The sequence below is a fragment of the Peromyscus eremicus genome, chromosome 10, assembly GCF_949786415.1.
Source record: "Peromyscus eremicus chromosome 10, PerEre_H2_v1, whole genome shotgun sequence".
Classification (NCBI taxonomy): Eukaryota; Metazoa; Chordata; class Mammalia; order Rodentia; family Cricetidae; genus Peromyscus; species Peromyscus eremicus.
In genome coordinates, this window is record NC_081426.1 from 11212632 (window position 1) to 11232854 (window position 20223).

At 46.2% G+C, this 20223-nt stretch overlaps 1 long non-coding RNA gene across 1 annotated transcript; it reads right to left on the reverse strand.

Moving 5' to 3' along the window:
• Positions 1 to 18081: 18081 nt before the first annotated feature.
• LOC131920681 (uncharacterized) lies at positions 18082 to 20220 on the reverse strand. Its single transcript, XR_009381748.1, has 3 exons — positions 20141 to 20220; positions 19230 to 19343; positions 18082 to 18838 (listed from the first exon to the last, which is right to left on the reverse strand). It is a non-coding gene; the product is annotated as an uncharacterized LOC131920681 (long non-coding RNA).
• Positions 20221 to 20223: the final 3 nt, after the last annotated feature.

Sequence of the window (20223 nt, forward strand, 5' to 3'; positions counted from 1 at the left end):
TTCAATCAGGGTTAGTCCCCTCTTGGCCATGAAGCCAAGTTTAAGGAACAGAAGTCTCAGGGTGAGTCAAGGAAGGAACTGAAGGGCTTGAGAGACTTAGTAATTTCTCTTTCTCAAAAATTGGAGGCTCTTCAGGTCTCTCCTTCTCAGAACGGTACTCATCTTCCTTCTGTAGTGGCAGAATTAGACTCACCTGAAGGGTTATCTATCAGAATGGAAAAGTTGCCATAATTGCTCTGTCGCAAAAGCCTCCTGGAGCATGGCAGACTCTTGCTGCTAGTCCTGCATCTCCCCTTCAAGCCAGTAGTAGAGAAGCAGCTAGCAGAGGGAAGGAGGTGCAAGGATTTCAAATGTTTTCCATACCTGAACAGCCAGATGCCAGGATAATATTGAGACTGTGAAAGCTAAAAGGAAATGAAGCCCAGAGCCACACTGCTTCTGGTTGCTAGTGGCAAACCAATGCATGGTTCCTTTGAGACATGGTTCCTGATTCCTATTAGCAGAGCAGAAAGCTTTTCAAAGAGTTTTACAGCATCTCAGTGCAGTAATTCCACCTTAACCCTAGGGCAGCTCTTCTAGGGGAAAGCTAATTGAAAGTGCCTCTGTGGCTGAGAATGAAGCTTCAGAGACACTTATTTGATCTGAGTTGAGTTGTTGCATGCAGGGGAGCTGCAACAAATTCTGGGTAATGGGACTCCTCATATTTGGAACTGTTTTGCCTAAGAGTCATTATGACTTAGCTGGCTAAAAGGGACTTTAGGGTGGCCAATGAGCCAGGCCCTATCTTGGGTTGTCAATGGAACTTTAAGACTGGTTATTAGAACTGATTTTTTGAACTTTTTTGTTTTTGTTTTGTTTTTTTGAGACAGGGTTTTTTCTGTGTAGCTTTGAAGCTTGTCCTGAAACTCACTCTGTAGACCAGACTGACCTCAAATTCACAGAGTTTGTCTCTACCACCTCCTCTACCTCCTAAGTGCCACTACCACCTGGTGACTTTTTGAACTTTGCAACCTCAGAAATGGAACAATTTTGATTTCACCTACAATTTTAACTATTGTAACTCACGATTCATGTGCCCTCTGTCTTGTTAGAAGAAAATGTAAATAGTTCTGTTAAGAGATCACTTTTGGATGTTTACTAAAGTTTGGTAAAGTGTAAATAGTCCTATTGAGAGTTGGCTTTTGGATGTAAGTTTGTAAGAATTGTAATTGTGTATAGTAATATTCATGCTAGAATTATGTTAACCTGTTGATATTAATGAACCATGGTTTGGTGAAGCTAAGGGAGTCTTTAGATTTGATGCAGTTGCATCAAGAGTTTGATTTTAAAAAGGGCATGGTGCAGCTGAGGCTGCCATAGACATCTTAGACCCACTCAAAAAGGACATTCTATCTTGGTCATCCTCTACTCCTTTACTTAGGGATTGCTGTAGTTGTTCCAGCTACTTGCAAGTTCTTAGTAGGGACCTCAGTTAGGGACCTGAGTCAGAGCAGCATAGAGTAAAGCTCTGTACTTCCCCCTGCCAGAGGCAGGTAGTCAGAGACAGGTAAGTCCTTCTTGCTAGCTGCCAACCTAAGACAGAGTACACTTGACAGAAAGTGTATCTCCACGATGAGTAAGGCTAATTAGTGAAGAAGGATGGCCTAAGACAGACACAATCTATCTGACGGGTCTAAGGGGCCCTTTAAAAATGTTAAGAAGGAGGAACTTGTAGAGGCTCAAATTACTCAGTGTCTGAGAATCTGAGCAGGGCTGCATAAGGGGATGATTTGACTACAGGCATGTTTACCAGGTGTTTGGAAGGATCTGCACTTGGCTATATGGTGTGCTTTGATCTTGCAACAGGGAGATCTTTTGCCTCTCCCCTTGGCATATTATATAAAGCCCTTTTGAATAAACTTCGAGGCTGTTGGATATTGACCCAGGACCTCCTGAAGCTATCCTGTGTTTCTGTCTTTCTTTTTGTCATCTAGGTCTATCTTTCTACCTAATATTTTTTTTATCCCTCTTTCCTCCACCTAAGAATCCTTCAAAAGGTGGGAGCAGGTCAGAGCTGGACTCCCAGTCTCCCACACAGCAGGAAGCAGTATCAAGAATTCAGCGCCCTTATTCCCCTCACTTGCTATCTTAATTCACCTTTTTATTTACATACCTTAAATCACTTTTTAGACCCTCATTACTTACTTAAACCTTCACATCCTCAGACTTCACAACTTGCATTTACATATTCTAAATTACTTTCTTAAACCTTCACGACTTGCAGTGTTATGCCCAGATCTCAGAGACCCCTCAAAGACAACCATGGAGACTTAATCCATATACAAATGCAAAGAGCCTTTATTCAAGCTCGAGCTTGGGCCCTCAGTCTGTCAGATGCAGCAGTGAGAGCAGAGAGACCTGAGCCTGGTCGGGGTAGATGTTTTATCATAGCAGAGGTTGGGGTGAGGAGGTTTTCCAGGGTTCAGGACCCTGATCGGCTGACATTTGTTTAACAATCTTATCTATAATAGTCAGAAATGTTTGGAGTGTCAGCTACCTTCCCTTTAGGTTTGGAATGTTAGGTATTTTCCCTCTGGATGCTGATTGGCTTGTCCCTGGGTATTGGCAATTGTGGTTTTCCTGAACTGGGTGTTGACTTAACAGTAACCCCAAACTTAGGCCTACTCTCTGACTGGTTTCTGTTGAGCTTGTCATGGCAACAGTGTAGCCAAGCTGCCCTAGGCCTTACAACAGTAACTTCAAACTGTTTCTTTGGAGACTCTGCCTCAGCCCCCTCACCCATGCCCCCCACCCCTCCCTCTCCAAACCCCACCCCCTTCAGAAAGCCACCAAGTGGCAGATCCTCTCCGGAGCTGCTCAGGACCACGTCTACAGGGTATTTAAGCTCTGGTCCATAGACCTGCCATGTGATTTCTCCTCCTCCCTTCCCCCAAGATCACCTGGAGTACTTTGCTCAGATTAAACCTGGTCCTTCACCTTTTCATTCAGCTCGATTTGGCTCACTACAACCACGTTGAAACCCACTGCCAGGGATTCAAAATATATATCACGTAGCTTTTCTTTTTTCTGTCATAATCGTTTACCATGAGACACAGATAGTTGATTACGGAGAGTGGTCACTGCAAGGCCATTTCCTTTAAATAAAGGAATAGTAAAACGTTACATTGAAATCAATTTTGTGAGTTTGTGTCTTTCAGTGTGAAGTCAGTCAGCAAGGTAACCTGTGCCTGTGTCTGCCTTTCTCAGCAGGAGACCTGGTAGCTCTAGAGACAGGAGGCCTGATTTTACATATGAAATGAACTGACCAGGCAGCTGCAGTGCCCGGTGGGAGGGGCTGGGTGCCGGCTTTAGCCGTGCTGACAGTTAGCCATCAGCACCATCAGAGAGCCGAGAAGTTACAGTAAGAAGTATAACCCATGTGACCGATGTGTCACATAACATGACAGACACTTGCTGCTACCTGGGACTGTTACCCTAGGTTCCTAGACGGCTTCACTGGGGGCAGAGGTTGGGTTTCCACTGTCACACAGGACAGCGTTACATCTTTAGCAGCTGCACAGTGGCAAGCAATGGCCTCTGACCTCCAGACCCAGAAGGTCTGAGAAATTTTCCTGTGGATGAGGAACTTGGGAAAAACTGACCTCCTGTGGCAGGGCAAAGTAGGCAATCAACCCAACAGTGCCCATGATTTGGCAGGGCCCTGGCGGCAGCTGAGGCATGGGGCAGTTTTACCCAGTGGTTAGTGTCACCACAATCCAGGTGGAGTTGTCTATGTCCCATCACCTTCTTCAGAGATCTTAGAGATGCTGCTAGGAGCCAGCATTTCTGTCTATAACAAAAAGCTTTTTAAATTAAACATTTAAAGATTTATTTATTTGTTATGTATACAGCGTTCTGTCTATGGTGATATTTTAATTGTACTGAAATGTGATTTTATTTGTATGTTAATAAATAAAGTTTCCTGGGGGTCAGAGCTAAATAGCAAGCCACAGCAGAAACTGGACGGTGGTGGTGCATGCCTTTAATCCCAGCTCTTGGGATGGCAGAGCTAGGCGGATCTCTGTATGTTCAAGGATACAGCCAGCATGGAGACCACACACCTTTAATCTCAATACCAACCATAGAAGACCTGGAGGTCTGTACAGACGGGCAGTGACGAGGAGGTCATGTGGTTGGGTTTACAACCAATGAGAAGGCAGAATAGAAAGTCAAATAGAAAGCACAAACACACAGGAAGTAGGTCTCTTGCGGAGAGGTAGGACAGCAGCCGGCAGTGAAGGGTAAGGTTTTTAATCTCAGCTCTTAGCTATTGCTCTGACCTCTTGGCTTTCATCTCTGAATCGGCTCTGTGTTTCTTATTTAAAAGACAGTTACATCTACATCTGTCTTCATGTATTCCTGCAGGCCAGAAGAGGGTACCAGATCTCATTACAGATGGTTGTGAGCCACCATGTGGGTGCTGGGAATTTAACTCAGGACCTTCTGGAAGAACAGGCCAGTGCTCTTAACCTCTGAAGCCATCTCTCCAGCCCTTAAATTAAACATTTTAAATGCCATAGTCAACAGATCCCTAAGGAACTTGAGGACCATCTATTAAGTATACCTGATTTTTAACAAACTTTACTTGTTTTAGTTACTTGCTTTATGCTCAACCTTGAAAACACATACAGGGGGCTCAATAAAGCTTGTCCCTGTAAATGAACTACATTTGTACTTAGCTCGACTACAAACACAGTTCCTGCACGTATTAAAGAATTTGGTCATTTTATAAAGTGACTGAGAATTAACTTGCATGTCTTAATTACCTTCAGCAGTTCACATGTTAGTAGCTTCTGTAAGATTATGATTTCACAATTTTATTCTGTTGAGTTTGAGCTTTAAAAATTTGAGTTGAAAATTTAATTGAAGATTCTTTAGCATCAAAATAAATACTAAACCATAAATACAGCCCTCAGAGAGACTGGCAACCTCAGTTCCCTGGTCCTTTCATAGTGCACCATTATAGAATATCTCAGTTTTTTTGTATAATTCAGTTTATCCAAATAGTTAAAGCTTATCAAAGTTTTCAAGGACCAAGAGGCTAGGACATTTACCTTTAAGTCAGTTACTGTTAATCTGAGTAGACCTTAGGAATTTAAAAAGCTTATTTATTAAATATGCATTATTTATTAAATATATATTGCTTTTATTTAATTTCTTAGAAGCCTGGTGTTGAATACAGTTAGCAAAATCATAAATAGTTAGACATACATCTCTAAGTCAGTTTTTGTTAAACAGAGTATACTTTGATAACCTTACAAATTTTTAAACCTTTATTTATTAAGCATATTTTATTTATCAAATATATATTTTCTTTATTTAAATTTTCTAGAAGCCTGGGTGGTTGAACACAGTTAGCAAAGACTTAAGTAGTTAGACATACACCTCTAAGTCAGTTTCTGTTTACCTGAGTACACCTTCACAACCTCAGGAATTTATCATACAAAAACTGCCATCCTAATCCAAGTATTTTGGGAGACCTGCTGTTGCCTCCCTAGTCTAAAAAGTAGACACGATGAGAAGCAGAGGACTCAGTAAGACTAAGAAGTTTGGTGGGTGCTTGCCTTTGTTGGTTTATCCCACGTGGCCATCTAATCAAGATGGGGTGAAGTTACGTGGCAAACACTTTTAACCTTAGTAAAGATGCCTGCCAGCCACAGGGTTGCTAACGTCCTGATGAAGTCATCAGCTGAGATGGAGGTGAACCACATGGTTGCTATTTAAAAACATCTATTTTTCTAATAAGAACTGAATCCAAGTTACATATGCAGTAAGTAGATCTATTTTTTTAAAAAAGAGTTGAATTCAAGTAATATATGTATTTATATAGTATGATATGTAACAGATTGAAATTACCTATATATAGATTTTAACTATAAGCCTTTTGTTATGAGTTTTAAGCTAATTTGTTGTTGTTGTTTTGTTTTGTTTTGTTGAGACAGGGTTTCCCTGTGTAACAGCTCTGGCTATCCTGGAACTCTTTCTGTAGACCAGGCTGGCCTGGAACTCACAGAGATCTGCCTGCCTCTGCCTCCCGAGTGCTGGGATTAAAGGCGTGTGCCACCACTGCCTGGTTTAAGCTAATTTTCTGTCACAGATTTTTAGCTATTCTGAATGAACTTACAAATCCTGGGACAGATTACTGTTATGAATTATTGCACGGGGAAGCCCCAAGGGTCAGGAACACATGCTGGGCAGATGCAGTGGCGGGCTGGGCAGTCACACACCATGTGGGTCTGGTGTGGTGCAGTGGTGGTGGCCAGTAATCACAACCCAGATGCTGCATCCACATGGAGAGTTCATTATAACAGAGAGATGAAGAGAAAGATAGGAAAGAGAGAGAGAGAGAGAGAGAGAGAGAGAGAGAGACAGAGACAGAGACAGAGACAGAGAGAAACAGAGACAGAGAGAGACAGAGAGAGAGGGAGAGGGAAAGGGAAAGGGAGAGGGAGAGGGAGAGGGAGAGGGAGAGGGAGAGGGAGAGGGAGAGGGAGAGGGTGCGCACCTCGTGGGAGGGAAAAGCAGAAGAGAGAGAGGAAAGGAAGAGGTTTTCCTTAGAAGGAGGCTTTTAGGTCAGTAGGCAGGGCAGGGCCCAGGGGTGGGATTTCAAGGGGTGGACCAGAGTATTAACTATTACTGCATAGTCTTAAGAGACTTTTGTTTCCTTCAAGAGCAGAGTCAAAGAAATAGTGAAGATAAAAGATTTTTAAGAGTGGAAAGTGGAAAAACCTTGGAGATTAGAGACTTTTGGAAGTTCAGAGCAGAGAAAGTTCAGACGTAAGAGATTTTGGAATCATTCGTGTGTGCAGTGGCAGAAGCTGTAACATATGAGAGAGTCTGGTTGAGCTGTACCAAAGCCGGGCCATTTGCAGTGAGACAGCAAGGCTTTAATTAAGTCTCCGAGTCTGAGGAGGAAGCCAGAAAGGGTCACATAAGGCCCAGGAGGGCGTGAGGAAGCAGTGGGACTTCCAGGAGGGAGCTGAGAGACAAAGGGAGGGGGTCACCGATAAGAGCTCTGCCTGAGGGAGGGTTCCAGTATCAAAGAGGCCCGGGAGGGGGTAAGGAAGCTGTGGGACTTCACAGGCTGCTGCCTGGGGAGGTGAGGAAACTCCAGGAGGGAGCTGAGAACACACGGAAAGGCAGGGAGGGTGAGAGAGAAGGGTGAATATCCTGGTGGCGAGAATTTCAATTTGGGACATCCCCAAGAGACTGAGAGACTTGTCTAAGAGAAATGTCCCAAATCACAGAGTATAGCCACCCCCTTACACACGACAGGTGCCCAGTAGGGCCAAAGGAGCTTCTGGCACACCGGTGTGGCTTTTGTGGTGCAGCAGGCAGTTCCGGGGTGACACCCAGTAGAGGAGGAGAAACCAGTGGTTAATGCAGGTAGAGGAGAAAACAGCTGAAGAGGTGACTGAGAGAGGCTTCTGGGAAAAGGGGGGGTTCCAATGCGGGGGAGGAGTAAAGTGTCTCAGCAGAGAGATGCCATGTGGAGGGCATAGCAGACCATAGAGGAGGAGAGATGCCCAGGTGACAGGTGCCCCAGGAGGGTGTGCCAGGCTCCAGGAGCCAGAGAGACACTTACCCAGTAGACCAGGAGAGATGACTAGTTAGAGCAGGTGGAGGGAAGAAATGGCCAAAGAGACAGACCCTAGAATTTGGAGTCAGACTTGGTGGATGGCAGAAACGAATGAGCCGCACATGCCTTAGCAGAGTCAAATCTGTGGTTCAGAGTCCCTTGGAAGGGGCTCAGATATACCTGTCCTGGTTTTAAGACCAGACGAGTGGAAGTGAGGACATGTGGTTGAGGAGGTTTTTACTGTAGATGTGAGGGAGAATTCAGCCAGAAACATCCAGAAGAGTCCAGAGCGAAGAGAGACAGTAGTGAATTGAACATGGCCAGCAGGAAAGATGAGTCCATGAGAGGTTTGTGGGGAGGAGCGAGAGAGGAAGAGGGGAGAGAGGGGCCAGAGAGGGGGCCAGAAGCCAAGAGTAGAGGACAAACAGACGAGAATAACCGAGAGACCATGTGGCGGAAATGGCAGGGTTATACAGGAAAGAGAAGCTGGGGGGAGAGCAGGGAAGCCCCTGGACTGGGGAGGTTTAGGATAGGGGGCAGGGTGAGAAGTACTGAGAGGAGCGACCGGGACACATGTGCTTTGGTGTGCTAATAGACACCACAGTTAGCCATTTGCCCTGGCTCTCTTTGGGACCTGACAACTCCCAAGTGCTGGAGTTAAAGGTGTGCACCAGCATGACTGGCTATTTGTTTAGTGTGTGTGTGTGTGTGTGTGTGTGTGTGTGTGTGTGTGTGTCTGTGTGTGTCTGTGTGTGTGTCTGTGTGTGTGTCTGTGTGTGTGTCTGTGTATGTCTGTGTGTGTGAATGCCATCTGTGTGCAGGTACCTGAGGAGGCTAGATGAGGGCATCAGCCCCCCTGGAGCTGGAGTTACAAGCAGTCCTGACCTGCCTGCTATGGATGCTGGGAACAGAACTCTGCTTCTCTCAAAGTGGCAAGTGCTCTTCCAAGCCCACTCACGGGCTTCTTTGTACAGACTGTCTATGATCATGTAAAAAGCCACCCCAGAATAGTCATGTAAAACAATACTTTATTCCTTCTCATGGCTCCGGGGGCTTCCTGAGATCAACCAGAGGCCCTTGCTTGGCACATGTAATGCGACATCAGTTATATGCTGGCTGGGACTGTAGTTGATGGAAGACTCCACGGAGTCAGACATCACAGAAGGCTTGCAGAGCCATGGCAGTCCATGCTGAATGGGAGTCAAGGGCACAGAGGTACTGGGGTTTGACGTCTTTATGTAGTCTGGGCTTTTCCACAAGCAAGCTGAATTTGGAGAGGTGTAGCTGGAGTTTTCCTGCCTGGCCCACAGCCAGGACAAATCTCTCTCACCCGCCAGTCCCATAGACGCTCAGACCCGACCAAGTAAACACAGAGACTTATATTGCTTACAAACTGTATGGCCATGGCAGGCTTCTTGCTAACTGTTCTTACAGCTTAAATTAATCCATTTCCATTAATCTATACTTTGCCACATGGCTCGTGGCTTACTGGCATCTTCACATGCTGTTTGTCATTGTGGCGGCTGGCAGTGTCTCTCTGACTCAGCCTTCCACTTCCCAGCTTTATTCTCCTCCTTGTCCCGCCTACACTTCCTGCCTAGCCAATGGCCAATCAATGTTTTATTTATTGACTAATTAGCAACACATTTGCCATACAGAACATCCCACAGCACTTCCCTTTTTCTTTTTTTTTTTTTTCAAAAAGGAAGGTTTTAACCTTAACAAAGTAAAATTACATACAATTTGGGAATTTGGGCGTAGCTTCTCTTACTACTTCCTGCTGGAGGGGGGCGCTGTATCTTATGGGGATACAAAGAAAATTTTAGGATTATGGAGTAGTCCGTGAGGGTATATCGTCTGAGCCAGTTGCCTTGAAACGGTTCTGGATGTTGGATCATCTGGGCCATGGTGTCATCGGAGACCTTCAGGGGGTCTTGGCTGGTCAAACCTGATGTATCTTAATCTGGAACAAATCCATAGCCTGTGGCTTTCTGTGGAAACAAAAGAGACTCTTTTCCAAAGCAACATATCCTTATATCCAAATTTTGAAGTCAAGGTATCTTTAAAGTATACATATTGGTTTAACTCAGCTTCCTTTGCAATCAAATATCTCTCTGCAGTTAAGAATCCCAAAGACAACACAATCCAGATTCTCTGTGTAATATTCATCTTTACGTGGCTTATTTTCTATATTAATTTTACTGTCTCTTTAAAGACTTTATTTTTTTAAACTATGTATTTGTTTATATAACTTTATATATCACCTTTTTTGTCTCTTTCAAGCCTACGTATATTTTACACACATTGTAAACTATTACATCTGAATCTGTCTTATTGTGAATCTATTGCCTTAAATTGCAGCAGCTGTGGCTGCTGGCTCTGCCCACCTCAGCTTCCCAACATGGCCATGGTACTTTACCACTGACTCTGGGAGCTATCGTGGGTCTATACTTTTATCCAAGCAACGTGTAGCCCAGAAACCTCTTTTTTTTGTTTTGTACTAGCAAAGGCTAAATCCACCATGCAGCTTAATGAGCCACTTGCAGAGGCCTCGTTCCGCCATACTGCAGGTCGAGCGCGCACACCAGAAACCCACAAGGAGCTCAAACCAGCAGCTGCCGCTCATTTGAGAGAGACAATTAGGAAGCTGTTTTTAGCTCGTTTTAGAATCTTTTTTCTCAGTTTTTAGGTGGAAACTCTTGCCACCACGTTGGACGCCAGAGAGGAAGCGGCCAAAAGTGAGCATTCCAAGAGACAGGAGAGGAAGTTGCCAGCCAGCAGAAAGGTCTGAAGGAGCTTCCGCCCTTCCATTGGTCAGAGCAGTCACAGGGTCTTCCCCAATTCAAGAGAAAGAGAAATGGACTTTATCTGTTTATTTTCAATTGAGATGGGGTCACATGTAGCCCAGACCAGCCTTAAATTCCTGATCCTCCTGCCTCCGCCTCCCCAGATGCTGGGATGACAGGCAAGGGCTTTCTTTGTGCATGCTAGGTGAGCACTCTGAGGCCGAGCTACACTCTACCTCTAAGTATCGTTAAGCTGAAAACAGCAGGGACTGTTCCTGCCCTTACGGTAAAGGTAAAGCAAAGATGGAGTATTGCTGCTTGTTTTGATCCTGGAGATCAGACCTGGGGCCTCAGACACACGAGGCCAGTAATGTCCCCAAGTGCCAATTCTTTCCATTCAAGGAAAGAGAGAGAGAGAAAGCCAGCATTTGTAGATTATGGCCTTGAATTTTTGTTTTGAGATAGGTTTTCATGCTATATCCCAGGTTGACCTTGAATTCATTATGCAGTCCAGGCTGGCCTCAAATGCTTGGAGATCAGTTCCACTCAATCTCCAGAGAGCTAGGATTAAAGGCATTTGTTATGTGTCTGGCCTGGGCTTGAAATTTTGTAAATACTACCCCCAAATGGACAAATGTCTTTAAACAAAAGGACTCTAAACCAATCAATTATTCAGATCTGTGCCTCTGGCTAGAGGAGCCCTGGAGGAGTGAAAGGCACTCCTGAGTGCCTGTCAGGATGGAGGAGGGCCTGAGGACCAAGGGCCTTATCCAAGAGGTCAGGAAGGCGTCTGGGTTAGTACTCCACCTTACCGTGAAGCAGGAAGGTAACCTCCTATCATATCTCGACTAACCTGACTCACCTCTGATGCAAGAGTGATAATAGCACACCGTGGCCAGGGATGGGAGACAGGAATGTGGAAACGCAGGAAAAGGAAGATGCTCCTTAGACCCCTTCTAAACACAGGGGAGGACACTGATGGGGCAGAGGGAAGTCCGGCCGAGCAGCTCTGTGTGTCCTGACACTTAGAAGCAGAGCAACCAAGCACAGCATCACCAGCTACTGCTCCAAACATCTGCTACAACACCAGACCAGAAGACAGGACGCTGTGACTCACCACAGCGGCCGGCTTCAACTAGCTCAGCCAAGGGCAGCTTCTTTCACTTCCGATCCAACAGGAACTATCAACTTTTGCTGAATGAAATGAAAAGAAAGTGCTAGAAAAAATAATCACATGGTTGAATTGCTATAGAGCTTCCCAGATGGGTACTGTCAATTTCTGTGCCTTTACAGTCAGGGATGGGTTATAGCTTGTTGGATGGGGGTAGGTAGTGGATCCATTGAGCAGTGCTGTCCTGTGAGGCTCTGAGGAAAACAAGCATCTTATTACCTGGGTGTTTTGTAAATGACAGCTATGGAAAGGGGGGAATTCCTTATTGAATGGAGATGAGGATGTGACTGCCCTTGGGTATGGTTGAGGAGGGAGTTTTTACTGTAGATATGAGGGAGAGGACAGCCAGAGGCGTCTGGAAGAGTCCAGACTGAACATGGCCAGCAGAATAGATCGGGCCATGAGAGGAGAGAGAGAGGAGGAGGTGAGGGAAAGAAAAGGAGAGAGAGCAAGCAGACCAAGAGAGGAGAAAGGGATCCAGAGACTGCGTGGCCATGTGGCTAGGTTATGTAGGGATCAGAAGCTGGGGGAAGGGAAGGGAAGCTCGGGCTGGAGAGGTTTAGGGTAGGGGGCAGAGGTGAGTAGTGCTGACAGGAGCCAGGACTCTAACAGGTATTTGTAACGCTCAGAGATCCGGGTGGCCAGAGTCCACTTTGATATGTTAATAGGTGCCACAGTTAGTCATTTGTCCTGAGTTCCTCTGGGACCTAACACTTAATCCATTATTTAGTATTGAAAGAAAGCCATCTGTCTGCTATGATTCATTCTCTATTACTCCATCAGAAAAGATTGGCTCATCCTAAGACAATATATTTACGTGGTTTGGGGTTAAATTAGGTGTCTTATGCAGAGAGTAAAATGGACTGTCTCAAATCTCAGAAGCCAAGCTCTTTTTCCGACGGGGTAATTTTTATTAACTGATCAATTAGGTCGTATAGTTAATCTAGAGCATGGATTATCAAAATTATCTGAGCAGCTGATGTCACGGCTCTAGAGACCTGGCACCTGCCCAACACCGAACCAGATGTGCCTGGTGCCTGGTGCCCAAGACACAACTCCAAAGACAAGATGCAGTCGGGCTGGCAAAGGAGGACTCAGTTTCACATGGCATTGGGGGTTTAATGAGGCACAAAGGATCTCGACGTATAACACAACAAGCAGGCAATTTATGAAGTCATTAAATCTTGTCCCAAAAGAATTCACATGGATCCCAGTGAAGATGACCCAATTATTTATTTTTCTTTGCCTTCATAATCTGCTCTCCTGTGACTACAAAAGGGTTTAACTGCTTGGAGATAAAATTCAAGGACATAATGGCCTTTGTTCTCTCCTCCCTCCCCTCTAATTACCTGATACCCCAAACAAACATTTGGCTTGGAAATAGGGCCTGGCATGGTGGTCCACACCTCTAATACCAGCACCGGGAAAACAGAGCAGACAGCTATCAGGGAGTTTGAGGCCAACCAGGGCTGTGTAGTGAGACCCTGTTTCCAAAAACACCCAACAATTTGACTGGGGCACCAACCAGTCCAAATGTAACAATCAGCAGTGAACTGATCACCAATGAAGCCGGAGCAGAGTCAACGGTGAAAACTGCCCCCATGGGAATTCTCGGCCCGTGGTCAATATTTTCTACTGCCAAGGTGGTAGGACTGGTTCCTGGCTGCCTAACCTTTACACACTTTAAATATGTAACTCCAGCCAGGCAGTCATGGTGCACACCTTTAATCCCAGCACTTGGGAGGCAAAGGCAGCTGGATCTCTGAGTTAAGACCAGGCTGGTCTACAGAGCATGTTCCAGGGCAGCCAGGACCACACACTTGCCTTGAAAAACAAAAGCAAAAACAGAAACAAAAAAAAAGATGCAACTCCAAAATGAGTAGGGAAGTTTCTTTCCTATTAAAACAGGAAGAAGAGAAAGGGGGATGTAAGGGATGAAGTCCAGGAACAAGGACATTGAGGTTTTATTTACTTTTATTTTATGTATGGGTGTTTGCCTGCACGTGTATCTGTGCACCAAGTGTGTGCAGTGCCCCCTGAAAGCCAGAAGAGGACATTAGATATCCTGTGACTGGGGTCATAGACAGTTGTGAGCCACAATGTAGGCATAGGGAATCGAACCCACGTCCTCTGGGAGAGCAGCCAGTGCTCCTAACTGCTGAGCCATCCTCCAGTCCCCGGAACAAGGGCATTGTTAGCATCACTGTTGCCAACTGTTTTCACACTCCAGTTCTGGTTATGTTGTGTTTATCTGTTCCAGACAGGGCTTTGAACTCAGGGCAATCCCGCCTCAGCTTCAAGGTGCTGGAAGTACAGGCATGGCTTCAAATGCCAAGAACTCTTAGGCAGAAGCAGGTGGATTTCTGTGAGTTCAAGGCCAGCCTGATCTATGTGTCGAGAACCAGGATAGCTAGGAATACACAGAGAAATCCTGTCTCAAAAAATAAATAAATAAAAATTGAAATACCAACTTTGTTCTGAGTTGAATACATTCTGATTTGTTCTTTCAGTTCAGGGCTTCTTGGACTGATTTTTTGGTTTGCTTTTTGTTTTTTTTTTTTTTTTTGAGACAGCATTTCATTCAACCCAGGCTGGCTTCAAATTTGATATTACCGTGAAGGATAAAGGTTGATCTGATTTGCCTGCTTCCACCCCCAGCATCCTGTGACTGCCAGTGTACACAACCAAGCCCAACACTGATCTTTCTGTTGTTGTTTTGGTTTTTTGAAACAGGGTTTCTCTGTGTAGCCCTGGCTGTCCTGGAACTCACTCTGTAGACCAGGATGGCCTTGAACTCACAAAGATCTGCCTGCCTCTGACTTCAAGGGCTTGGATTAAAGGTATGTGCCACCACTGCCTGTCTTGATTTTTTTTTTTTTTTTTTTTTATTAAAAAAAAATCTTTTCATGGCTCTACCACAGCCAGGGTCTGAGTTGATGTCCGTGGTCCTGTTAGCACTGAGGGGTGTGCAGATGCCCAGGGTCTGGTGAGCCATCTGAGACAATGCTGGTGTTCAAGGGCCTTGCTGTGACCAGAGCCATACTGATCTGGGAGGCCTGCACTATCACTGAGGGCCAGGGGGTTGTCCAGGCCAGGGCTTTGGCCAAAGGCCATGTCTGGGTCTGTGGTCTTGCTGCAGCTGGGGTCTATGTTCAAGTCCATGGCCTGTGTTACAACAGGGGGTCATAGATGTTATTTATTTGGCAACATTATTTACCAGGCGCAAGAAAACACGAGGTACAGCAGAACCCACTATAAGAGTTTTTATTAGGGAAGGGAAGGGGTGGAGGTGGGTAGGCCTACCGAAAAGAAAGATGTGGGGGGAGAGAGAGGAAGAGGGAGAGGTGCAAGCTACCTCTGGCGAGAGGGAGAGAGAGTGGGTAGCGGGTAGAGCCTGCTTTTAGAGGTCACCTCACACATGTGTATATGGGCTTACATAGCTATACCACACATGCACATAGGTTACCTGATCACACTGCATGCAATAATGGGATAATAAGGCCCTGGAGGGACTAAGCATTTTGTCTGACTGCTGACAGTGCACACATGGTCGTGTGACTCCAGAAGTGGCTAGGAATAATAACATTCCACCCTTTTTGTTATTATGAAAAGTAAGGGTTTAGGGGTATGGGGTAAATGGGAATGGGGCACCATGTCTTTTGGAACTGCTTCCAGCTGAATTGGTGGGCACTGATTAATTTTTTTGGAGGGTGGGGAGGGGCTTTTCTTGAGGTAGCCAGATGTTCTGAGGTAGCTGATTATCTCCAATGTTTTGAGCCCTGTGGAATTGTCCAGCACTGCTTGGATCTGACAGGTTGGACCTGACAAGCTGAAGTGGATCTGACCTGTCCGGGTAGGCCCAAGCCGACTCCCTGGAGCTCAGAAGAATTTTTAAGTTACAAAGGAGACAGATTTTAGACATATTAAGAAGCAACCATAGGGAATTTAAAATCCTGCGCTGGTAGCTATGATATTATAATGTTTAGTACTCTGCTATCAGAATTTTGTTGGCTAGTGTTAAAGTTATGGAGTCATATAGCAAGAGACAGAGAGAGAGAAATCAGAAACATGCTTTCTTTTTTTTCTGTTATTATCTGTAACAAGAATCTTAAAAGGTCTTATTAATTAAAAACAAACCTGGAGCCAGGTATTGGGGTGAATGCTGAAAGATCAGAGAAGCAGAACAAGCCACAGCCATCTCGCCTTGTCAATTCCTCAGCTGATCTCGTTTCCTCAAACTGGGAGCCTCTGTGTCCTCATCTAGAATGGATCTCAGCTGAACTGCTGCTCAGAAGCCTAAAAGCTTAACCAGGCTCTAGTTCCTGGTCCTCATGCCTTATATACCTTTCTGCTTTCTGTCATCACTTTCTGGGATTAAAGGTGTGTGTCACCATGCCTGGCTGTTTCCAGTGTGGCTTTGAACTCACAGAGATTCAGACAGATCTCTGCCTCTGGAATGCTAGGATTAAAGGCGTGTGTGCCACCATTTTCTGGCCTCTGTATCTAGTGGCTGTTCTGTTCTCTGACCCCAGATAAGTTTATTAGGGTGCACAATATTTTGGGGAACACAATATCACCACAATTATCAATTAGGCTTCCTATCTTCACGTGAGACAAACGTTAAGGTGCCTGTTTCCTTTCATTGTCTCGGTATCACTTCAACATCCAGGAGACACAGGTGATTGATTGCTGAGGGCATTTAATAGTAATAAACTGTTATATTAAAGTCTGTTTTTGCAGAGTCCAGACCCTTTTGAGTCTAGGGGTATGAATACCTCTGGAGTGTTACTGTTTCTTACTGCCTGGGTATATTTGATGGTCCTTGTGCCTCCAGCTCTATGGCTGATGGTGGTCCTGTAACAGTTAGCTGAGTAGTTAATTAGAAATTTGAGTATGTTATTAGAGACACAGAGGGAAACTGATGAAGCAGAATGTGGTTGGTAGAGACAGGAGAATGTGGAGGGGGAATCAAGAAAAAAAATATATGGTGTTCCCAATCCAGTGGGATTGTGTACGGTTGTGGGATGAAACCTCATTCTTCTGGAACTGGAGACAAAGCAGTTGATCTCAGTGTCCTCTGGAACTTAAGAAAGCAGGAACCTGTTTGTGTTACCATGTATGAGGAGGAATTCCTCTGGATTGGCGGTGGGGTAAAAGGCTAGGAGGAGGAGGAGAGCTGCTGCTAGCGAGTCTGGGGTCAGGCAAATGGGGGGAGAAAAATGAAATGGAAGCTCCTACCTTGGCTAAAAAATAAGAGGAATACCCCTGAAAATACAATTAAGTGGTGGGGTCTGATAAGGTAGATAAGGCTGTCCTCCTACCCCAATAATAAGGAGATGAGAAGGAGAGGTGGGTCCCCAAAACTCCTTCAGGACCAAGTAAGTGGCCCTGGTGTCCACGAGGAAGGAAATGGACCACCTTGATACTGTAACGGCTACCCGAGGCTCCCTGTGAGGGATGATAGTCGGGCCAGAGCCTGGGCATCTTCAGTCATCCATGGCCAATCCTAGAAGGCTGGCTGGAGGGTGTTCGGCGTTTGATGTCCCCATGCCAGCGGGTACACAGGGGCAGTCAGCTGTCCCTCTTGGTGGCACTTTGGACATGACCCCAGTAGCCCATGTGGTGCAGGGCAAGCATGAGCCCAGTGGCCTTCTCAACCACATTTAAAACAAAGACCTGGGGGCCCTCAGGCGGCTGGTCAGATGGCCTTGGCCAGCATTTGGTATTCCTGTTTACAGACTTTCTCATCTCTCCATGGTACACCTGAAATGCCAGCACTTAGACTTCTGCTTGTGGGGTCAGGGGCCCTCTCTCCAGATATTTAAGTTTGGCCCTAATGTTGGGGAAGCTCTGCAAAAAGAAATGGGTCATGAGGAGCTGTCTGCCCTCTGGGCTCTCGGGATCTAGATTAGTAAACTGTAAGAGGGCCTTTGTAAATCCTTCTAGAGACTGAGACAGATTTTCTTGTCCTGAACTATGTCTTGAAGCTTTCATAGTTTACTGGTTTGAGGGCAGCCTTATGAAGACCTGCTAGGAGGCGGGCCGTAAACTGAACCTTAGCTAGAGAGCCACCTGGGGTGTTATAATCGCACCATGGATCCTGATTGGGAACTGCCTCAGCTCTGGGAGGATGTGCTGCATTAGTCTGGTGGACCTCATCTGCATGTCTCCTAGCGTGTTCCCAGACTCGTCTGTGCTCCTCAGGAAGTAGGTTGTTAGCAAAGGTCATGTATATATCCTGAAAGATGAGACTATAGGATTGGGTGATATATTGGAATTGTTTAATAAAAGAGGTAGAGTTGGACATATAAGAACCTATTGGCGAAATTATTAAGGCCAGTAGTTAAAAGGGAGGTTTACTTTGTGGGGTAACTTACAAGTGAAGGGATAGGTAACAAGGTCTGGGAAAGGTGTGGCGCAGTCTGGTGGTGTTCTCTGGACGGTCTACCTCCAGCGTCCAGGGTCCAGGAACCAAGAGACAGCACATCCGGATCTCGGGTCTTCAGGGTCCTCTCTCGGCCCCACCTTGTAGGCGTGACAGTTACCGAAGCCTCAGTGGGGGTTGGAACTTCCAGATCAAAGCTGGAATGGCTACCCACTACAAAACCCAGTTTCTTTTCTATCTGAGAGAGTTCTGCCAGTGAGAAAGGGACATGTACCTTAACCAGTCCATCCACCCTGCTACCTCTCACAAAGGGAGGATGGGTGCCAGGTTGGTTTGACTGGGGTGGGGTTCCTTAGCAGCTTGAGGACACATGACAGGAGGAGTAAGGGTGGGAGCCAGAGTCAGGTGGTTGGAGTGGCCTGGTAGCAGAGAGGAGGAAGGGGCTGGAGGAGCCGAAGGAACAGTTGCTGGAAGAGAAGGAGCAGGAGGTCAGAAAGACGAGGGTTTATTAGCAGGTCTAGAGTAGTGGTGAGAGGTTCCTCTGGGTCAGGTCGCATAACTAGGAGCACGTGGGCAGGTGAGTAGGAATCAAGGTTTGGAGCTGAGACAGAGAAAAGTTTGGATATAAAGTAACTCTTTCCATTTGCCCGTTTGCTGGTAGACGTTAGATCACTCCCGTAAAATATCGGGGTCCAGCGAGCCATTAGGTGACCATTTTTTATTGTTATCTGAAGGATATTTAGACCATTTTTTAGTGCAGAGGTGGAGAAGCTCAGAAGTCTGTGAGTAGGGCATTAAGTTTAGAGATCTGAAGATTTCCAAAAGGCATCCGGGAGGAAATGTGGGGCTTATGGGATTGGAGCCCTTGTTTCCCATGGCTGCGACAGAGAGAAAAAAGACAAAAAATAAAATAAAAAAAAAAAATAAACGAGAACTAACAGCTTTAATATCTCAGGCGTCCCAGAGATTAAGCGAGGATTGATTAATGGCACAAGTCACTCGGTGTTCTGTCAAGCAAAGAGCGGGGGCCGGGGTAGTAGCCCGAGGACGAGGGTCCCAGAGATGAGAAATGAAGAAAATGAGGCCTCAGACCAAAGTCGTGGGGAATGGCTGGGGGTGACAGTCAGTGGTGAGGGCCGACCATACCCGCTAAGACTGTGGATGGGGGTACCCCCAGTTCCAAGGACACCAGAGGGACACCAGACGATCAACAGTCATTCCCACGGGTCCAGGGAAGTGTTTACGCTGTCTGGTTAAGGGAAAACTTACCACTGAAGTAGCCGGTGTTGTGTGAAGTGATCCGGCAGCCAGGCAGATGGAAAGTGAGTAGTTGCGGACGAACCAGCCTCAGTTCAGGATCCCTGTGCAGGGGGCCAGGAGAGCCTGTTTGATCATGGTGCTGATGTTATTTATTTGGCCATGTTATTTACCGGGTTCGAGAAAACACAAGGTACGACGGAATCCACTATAACAGTTTTCATTAGGGAAGGGAAATGGTGGAGGTGGGTAGACATATCAAAAAGAAAGGTGCCGGGGGAGGGAGGGAGAGGGGGAGAGAGAGAGAGGTGCATTCTACCTTTGGAGAGAGGGAGAGAGAGCAAGGAGTGGGGAGAGCCTGCTTTTGTAGGTCACCTTGAGCACGTGTATATGGGTTTACATAGCAATTCCACACATGCTAATAGATTACGTGACCACGCTGTGCACGGATTACATAGGACATAAGGCCCTGGAGGGACTAAGCATTTTGCCTGACTGCTGACAGTGCATTTGTGGTCATGTGACTCCAAAAGTGTTGGAATAATAATAATAGGAACCATGTGTGTTAAAATCCAAGGGCTGTGCTGAGCTGGCCCCACTCTTCACTGGCCTTGGGATAGCTGGCCCTGCCCCTCACTGGACACTGCAACAGGAGAGCTGCACCCACCTCTCACCTCAGGCATGGGAGATGTGGCCCCAGGGCATGGGCCTACGAGAGCTACCTCCACACCTTATCTGAGGAGGGGCAGTCTCCGTGGCCCGGACTGACCAGCTCAGCAGCTGCCACCCAGATCCACATCCTGGGCCTTGGGTGGCCCACCCTAACATCTGCCCCTTCTAGGACCTGTTGGAGCTCATGAAGGGACTGGTCCTGTGGAACAACAGCTGCAGGATCTCCATGGCTGGGGGCAACAGCAGGACACCTGAGAGGAGTTTCCATGAGGGTCCAGAGGTGATGGAGTGCCAGAGGCCTTGAACCAGACCAATGACTCATTGCAATGAATAT